Source organism: Salvelinus sp. IW2-2015, linkage group LG19, assembly GCF_002910315.2.
Source record: "Salvelinus sp. IW2-2015 linkage group LG19, ASM291031v2, whole genome shotgun sequence".
Lineage (NCBI taxonomy): Eukaryota > Metazoa > Chordata > Actinopteri > Salmoniformes > Salmonidae > Salvelinus > Salvelinus sp. IW2-2015.
Genome location: NC_036859.1, coordinates 16,182,263 through 16,191,060, shown reverse-complemented (window position 1 = coordinate 16,191,060; position 8,798 = coordinate 16,182,263).

Here is an 8,798-nt window from a genome sequence, read left to right as displayed (position 1 = left end):
TAGTGACTGGAGTTATAAACTGACTATACTAAACAAGTTAAATGTCTTACCTGTGATGAAATGTTTTCAACACACATAGCTACATGTAGTCTACTTGGACACCGGGTGAAATAAAATATTATTTGTCACATGCGCCGAATACAACAAGTGTAGAGACCTTACCGTGAAACGCTTTCAAGCCCTTAACCAACAATGCGGTTCAAGACTATCCCACTCCCCTTACTAAAACAGATTGCAGTCAGAGTGCAGTTGAATTCAGCAATTACTGCGTCTAAAATACCACAGTCGACTGCAGTTATCGCACTTTTACTGCAGTTTCAAAACTGCAATCTTTTTTTTGTAGGGGCCAAACAGGCTCTAGAGAAGTTAGTTATACTTATCAACGAATAAGTAATATACTATGCATTATTAAGGTGTCTAGTATGATTCAGAGAAGTTTCATGTGATTCTTCAAAATGGTCACAAGACCACAAGCATACATATCTAAGGTGTACTTTTACAGACGAATTTGACACCAATAGTCTGTATTTAAAAGTTTAAAAAACAAATACATTGTTGCATTTTTTAAATATTTTTTTTGTAGTTTACATATGTACCTTCATTTTCAATACATTGAATCCATGATGCACGTGGTATATGAACATATCTTAGCGGTCACATTTGTGACCAATGGGAAAATATACGGGCACTAATTTATTATATACTGTATATTTGATCATAGGAGATTATACTTTTTTCAGTAGATTGAAGTTGAGTTGGGTTCAAATGAAATAAAATCCCAATTTATTTGTCACATGCTTCGTAGACAACAGGTGTAGACCAACACTGAAGTACTTACCTACGTGTCCTTTTCCAACAATGCAGAGTTAAGGATATGATTTTTTTAAATAACAAAAACATTGAAATGGTGACACAGTGAATAACATAAAAAATAAAGAGTAAAAATAACATGGCTACATATAGGGAGTAGAAAATGACCTCTCTATGTACAGGAAGTACAAGTACCGAGTCGATGTGCAGGGGTATGAGACTACGTCTTGACAAAATGTATAAATAAACAAACATTTATAAAAAGTATGCTATTCGAATGGTTGTTACAGTGACCATGGTCATTTGGCTGGCCAATTACCATCATACCAAAATTCCATGACTGTCATAGCCCTACTCCCCATGGGGCATGGGGCAAGATGCCTCATGAAGATTAGTGTGTTAAAATCCATTTTAAACATTTTATTTAAAAATGTAATGTAATTGACTCTTAAAAACTAAATTCTACGTATCTTATTTTTATTTATTAAATCAAATATCGAAAGAAAATGGCATTGCACCTCTCACTAAAAATATCGTCACTATGATGAAGTTTTTCATTTTCAAGCTTCATGTCCAAATCAAATTGTATCTACAAATTGATTGTGAAACGAAATGAAGTTGCTTATACATGATTTGGACATGATCGGACATGATTTGGACATGATCGGACATGATTTGGACATGATCGGACATGATTTGGACATGATCGGACATGATTTGGACATGATTTGGACATGATCGGACATGATTTGGACATGATCGGACATGATTTGGACATGATCGGACATGATTTGGACATGATTTGGACATGATCGGACATGATTTGGACATGATCTGACATGATTTGGACATGATTGGACATGATCGGACATGATTTGGACATGATCGGACATGATTTGGACATGATCGGACATGATTTGGAAAATGGTAATATACAGTAGGTACCTTTGACCCGCTGGAGGGGGGGTGCCCAAACATCACTTAAAATATTACTACTTTATTAAAAACTGATTACAATTTTTCTTTCTTAACAAGTGAATTACTTGTCTTTAGTCTGCCCTACTGGTATATATAAAACGTTTATAGATCTAACTTCATATGTAACTTTTTGTAATTATAATTTTTTTTGATCAATTGATCTCAAAATCGTTTTGTTGGTTTAACTTAGATGAGATGATACAGATTACATTTTTAGTTAAGCAAGAGTAGTGGCAGCCAGGGAAGGTGCTGGGAAATAAAATGGATGACATAAAGTGGTTTTTGTGACTTGGGGTTCGCTTTACCCCAAGTTACCCTACTGTAGTCCACCCTTTGGTCTGTAAAAAAGAATATATACAAGTGTGATTGATGCTCTATTCACATGTGATCATAAGCTGCTCAAAACATGCTAAGTAAATTGTGTTACATTGTAACATGAGAAAGCACTATGAAGAAATGTTACCGACAGGGGGAAACGTATCGGCAAAGGGTCATTGTCTGAAATGGAATGCCCCTTAGCGCTTCAACTGTCCCACTATGCAATGGATTTACAGTGCCTTGCAAAAGTATTCAATCCCCTTGGATTTATTCACATTTTATTGTGTTACAAAGTGGGATTGAAATGGATTTAATTGTCAGCAATCTAAACAAAAAATATATAACAGTTTTAATATAAATGTAATAACAAAAAAATAGTTGTTGCATAATTATTCAGCTTATTCGGTAAGTCCCTAAGAGCTTTGCACACCTGGATTGTGCAATATTTGCCCATTATTCTTTTCAAAAGTCTTCAAGCTCTGTCAAGATGTTAGGGATCATGGCTATACTGTTACTCAGTGAGGTGTTATGTTGGATTTGCACCAAACATAAGGCTTTGCATTTAGGGCAAAAAGTCTATTCCTTTGCTGTGTTTTTTTTGCAGTATTACCTTAGTGCCTTGTTGCATACAACATGCATCTATTGGAATATTTGTATTCTTCTTTTCACTCTGTCATTTAGGTCATTATTGTGAGTAACTACAGTGTTGTTGATCCATCCTCAGTTTTCTACCATTACAGTCATTGAACTTTGTACCTGTTTTAAAATCACCAATGGCCTCATGATAACATCCCTGAGCAGTTCCATTCCTGTCTTGCGGTTCAGTTCAGAAGGATGACTGTATCTTTGATGTGTCTGGGTGGTTTAATACATAATCCATAGCATAATTATTAACTTGACTATGCTTTAAAAGATGTTCAATGTCTGATTTGTTATTGTTACCCATCTACCAACCACTGCCCTTCTTTAATGAGGCTTTCGAAAAGTTCCCATGTCTTTTTAGTTGAATTTGTTCTTGAAATTCAATACTTGATTAAGGGACCTTACAGATACAGTATATGTATGGGGGACAGAGGAATGGTTAGTCATTCAACAATCATGTAAACCCCTATTATTTCACACAGTTAGCCCATGTAAATTATTGTTAAGCCAAATTTTACTACTGAACTAGTTATTATATTTGATAGATTGTACATTTGGTTTTATATTATTGTTTTATGTCTTTACTCTTTTATATAATTATATCCTCCTAGTATTAATATCTCGTTTTTATGTATCCAGAGATTGAACATAGTGTTAGGTTTAAGCTCTTTGTGTATAGAAGTGTAATTATACTGAACAAAAATATAAACGCCACATGCAACAATTTCAAAGATTTTACTGAGTTACAGTTCATACAGTTTAAGGAAATCAGTCAACTGAAATAAATTCAGTGGGCCCTAATCTATGGATTTCACATGACTGAGCAAGGGCACAGCCATGGATGGGCCTGGGAGGTTATGTCAGGGTTTACCAAAATTGGACCCAGAAGCAGACCAGGACAAGGTGAGTATGAAGATGGTGAGTATTTATTAATAAATGAATACGTGGAGGTAGATAGTTCCAGGTGGCGGAGCGGGCAGCGGAGGTGTGTTGATGGGAGTGGATAGGCAGATCCAAGGGATAAACAAAAACTGGCGACGAGCAGACAGGGATGGGATATGGGTTCCGGGTGAATGGCTGTAGACAGAACAAACGGAGGTAAGTTAAAGGCAAGCAAGACGTACAAAACAACAAAACAAAACAAACTCTATCAACTGGAGGCTGGTTCGTGGGCACAACATACTGTTTCATGGCTAACGATCCGGCAGGGAATGGATGTCAGGTCCGGGCTTAAGAAGAGGAGAGATGATGATCAGGACCAGGTGTGCAGATAGCTGATGGGATACAGGTGCGGGRAATCAGAACTCTKCCAACTGGCTACATTGCCCGGCAACCAGACAGGGTGCGTTCCAGGACGCCGGAAAAAACACTCCAGGACAGAACACAGGCAAAAAACAGACTCAGGAAACGGGATTCGTGACAGGTTATAGGCCCACCCACTGGCGAGTGAGGCCCAGCCAATCAGAATGAGTTTTTCCTCACCAAAAGGGCTTTATTATAGACATAAATACTCCTCAGCACCCCTCATGCTTTTAATCAGCTTCTTGATATGCCTCACCTGCCAGGTGGATGGATTATATTGGCAAACCAGGGATGTAAACAAATTTGTGAACAAAAGTTGATAGAAATAAGCTTTTTGTGCTTATGGAAAATGTTGGTGATCTTTTATTTCAGCTCATGAAACATGGGACCAACACTTTACATGTTGCGTTTTCTATTTTTGATCAGTGTAATTAGTGGACTGAAGTGAACTGTAGGAATGTGTACTCCCAATAACTGAAGGCTTCTCGTGACTGATGAGAAGTCCTGTGATATGCACAGAGGAGCATGGAGAAATCCTGGGTGATGGAAAATTACACATTTGTAGTAGGGAGGGTTTGAGTGCTACGGGTATGGATCAAATGTATGCATTCAGCTGGTACATCTTCCCCGAGTAAACATTTGAAATGTCACTCAGAGTTTGGCCTCTTTTGTATGATAAATATGTTTATTGTATATTGAGATAGTGGTCTTCTTATCACTCTTTTGTAAATCCGTGGAAATAGGGTCAGATACATTTAATCACATCCACATCTAAGCCCCTACCATTTTGATTTGTTCTGAAGAGAAGGGGAGAGATTAAAATATTTTGAATTGTTAATGTAATCCTTAATGCAGTTATCGTGTAAAGTATCTTTCCATTCAACAAACCTATGATGAGCATTTTCTACAGCTGCTGTGACTGTTCCAGGGAAGTGAAGATGACATACATGACATGTTCCTATTTTTTTCTCTCATAATACAGGGCTGCCAACGTTTGAATATAGCTTGGAGTGAGATTTCCTAACGTGAATGTCATTGGCTCAACTAGTCTTAAAGCTAATTTCCTGCTATTCAACATAACTTCACATGGCTCAGGCCCATGAACAGGGTGGAATAAAAAATAAACATGTATTCATGATTCTTTTAAAGTTGTGGTGAAAGTTTAAAGTTCATGATTCTTTTAAACCATTTGACCACTTGTTTTGAAGGTACTTTGAAATAATTTGGGCCTCAAAATTGGAGTATGCTAACTGGGGGACATTGAATTACATTGGATTTTGGTTAGAAATTGCTAATATTAACAGTTGGTAGCAGTGGCTAACCATAGGATGGATTGCAGTTTCTCCTTGTCCATAAGAAACAAACGTAAATATGTAATTCATTTTGGTGAACTATCGCTTTAAAATAGGACCATAGAAAATCCTGCCTAGAGGTGCATGTATAGCTCTCCAAGAGTGTTGGCCAGCGCTGATCTGTTTCCCAAGTCCTGTGGGTTTGAATATGTTCATGTTACATTAGATTTATTCAAATTACCTGACAGGTGGTTGAGGCTGATTTGCAGAACCTTGACATCATCTTTCTCTATATAGGCAAGATTTGTTGCATTTCTGCCTGCCAGTTCTGCCTAGCAGCTTGTGCACAATACTAAAATGACAAAACAGGATATTTGAGGCAAGGGGCATTTCAATATATACAATGTCCATAAATGCTAACAAAAATGCCTAGGCCTCATTGCATTTCTGTATATATTTTTCTTAAGACATGAGTTGGAATATTATATTTCCAATAGCCTAATTACACCAACAAAATTGGTAAAATGTGAAATGATAAAATGATGGGAATAACGGTAGTGTTCTTGCTGAGATAAGTACACTAATTAGTCTATATTTTAGCCCATTGTAGGGGATGCGGATGACTTTCGTCAGCTATTGTGAAAGACCAAATAAATTAACACCCAACCCAAATTGTCTTTCAATGTCTTGTCTCCCCACAAGATTGTAACGTTCGTCGTCTGAAGAAGATGAGGAATCATCGGACCAAAGCGCAGCGTTGTAAGTGTTCATGTTAATTTATTAAAACAGAACACTAAACAAAATAACAAAGAGAATGAAACGAAACAGTCCTGTCTGGTACAGACACAAAGACAGAAAACAAATACCCACAAAACACAGGTGGGAAAAGGCTACCTAAGTATGGTTCTCAATCAGAGACAACGATAGAAAGGAACTAAGGTCAGGGCGTGACAGTACCCCCCCCCCCCCAAAGGTGCGGACTCCGGCCGCAAAACCTAAACCCATAGGAGAGGGTCTGGGTGGGCATCTATCCGCTGTGGCGGCTCTGGTGTGGGACGTGGACCCCGCTCCACCTTAGGGTTGGCCCACTTAGGTGGCGCCTCTGGAGCGGGGTACCTCGCCGCTGACCCCGGACTGGGGACCCTCGCAGCGGGCTCCGGACAGGAAGGAGACTCTGGCAGCTCCGGACAGGAGGGAGACTCTGGCAGCTCCGGACAGGAGGGAGACTCTGGCAGCTCCGGACAGGAGGGAGACTCTGGCAGGGCGGAGCGCAGGCATAGGACGAACAGCACCCTCCCAGCGCCCCGGAGACACAGTACGCAGAGCCGGCGCAGGATACCCTGGGCCGAAACGGCGCACCGGAGACCAAACACGCTGAGCTGGCACAATCCGCCCTGGCTGGATGCCCACTCTCGCATGGCACTTCCGGGGGGCTGGCCTATAGCGCTCCGGGCTATGAGTGCGCACAGGCGACACCGTGCGCTTCACCGCATAACATGGTGCCTGACCAGTACCGCGCTGCTTCCGGGAAAGCACGGGGAGTTGGCTCAGGTCTATCGCCTGACTCTGCCAATCTCCCCGTGTGCCACCCCAAAAAACATTTTTGGGGCTGCCTCTCGTGCCTGCTGCGCTGCCTTGCCTCATATTGGACGGTAAGGGACCCTGGAGACAGGCTGGGGAATATCGCCGCCCGAAAAAAGAGCTGGAGGCAGCTATAGCTGAGAGGCGGCGATATTCCCCAGCCTGTCTCCAGGGTCCCTTACCGTCCAATATCTCCTCCCAAGTCCAGGAGTCCTGAACCCTCTGCTCCTCGTTACCACGCTGCTTGGTCCGTTGGTGGTGGGTAGTTCTGTAACGTTCGTTGTCTGAAGAAGATGAGGAATCATCGGACCAAAACACAGCGTGGTAAGTGTTCATGTTAATTTATTAAAAACAGAACACTAAACAAAATAACAAAGAGAATGAAACGAAACGAAACAGTCCTGTCTGGTACAGACACAAAGACAGAAAACAAATACCCATAAAACACAGGTGGGAAAAGGCTACCTAAGTATGGTTCTCAATCAGAGACAATGATAGACAGCTGCCTCTGATTGAGAACCACACCCGGCCAAACACACAGAAATAGAAAACATAGAACACAAAACATAGAATGCCCACCCCAACTCACGCCCTGACCAAACCAAAATAGAGACATAAAAAAGGAACTAAGGTCAGGGCGTGACAAAGATTCAGTTACACATTTGGGTTTACACTCCGTTTGACAAAATAATGTTCACAATACAGTAAGACAAATCATGTCACCCTAACAAAATTCCTGCTGAATTCTGCTGTTACAGCCTAATGAACCTAGTGCTAAATTGCCAATGACAAACTGTAGAAATAGAATGAATAGAAAGGGCATCTCATTTCAAGTCAATGATGGCATAATGTGTGGACTGACAGCCATTTTGAGTGTACCCATTCCTAGGTTGAAGATGACAGGATATTTTCAACCTAGACCCATGCAGGAAGTAAATAGCTTATGGATCTGGGATCATGCAAGTGGTCGATTAAATCACTAGTACTGTCAAAAAGCATTATGCGACAGAAACAGGCAGGGCCGTAGCTACATATGAGGATACTGAGGTCCGGAATAGTAGAATACACAAGGTGCAATTTCGAAACTTGGTTGTGCATCAGCAGTTTTCCTCTTATTATATGTCACTCACTGACAGTCACTCAATTAGCCCATGTCACATAAAATGTTTAGTTTGTTAAATTAGTCTAGTTAGTCTATCCAGCTATCTAAATTTGTAGTAATCATGGCTGAAGGTGCCCAGGGGCCCTTATTGATTTTGTTAGTCACTCTCACACATATATCATATTAACATGGCATAAGTCATGGCAAAATGTTAGAATTGCAGGAAATATGCTTTTAAAACTGCAAAATTGTCTTCCCACCCCATGGCAAAATCTGCTGAAAAACTGCAAAAAATAAAGAAATACATTTCTTAATAAAATACTTTTTTTCTCTGTACATATTAAATTATAGTTTTTAATCCCAGTTCTGATGAAATAACACATACGGAATCATGTAGCATCCCAAAAAGTGTTAAACAAATCAGAATAGCTTTTAGATTTTAGATTCTTCAGAGCAGCTACCCTTTGCCTTGATGACAGCTTTGGTCACTCTTTGCATTCTCTCATCCAGCTTCACCTGGAATGCTTTTCCAACAGTCTTGAAGGAGTTCCCACATATGCTAAGCTCTTGTTAGCTGCTTTTCCTTAACTCTGCCGTCCGACCCATCCCAAACCATCTCAATTGGGTTGAGGTTGGGTGATTGTGCAGGCCAGGTCATCTGATGCAGCACTCCATCACTCTCCTTCTTGGTCAAATAGCCTTTACACAGCCTGGAGGTGTGTTGGGTTATTGTCCTGTTGAAAAACAAATGATAGTCCCACTAAGCGCAAACC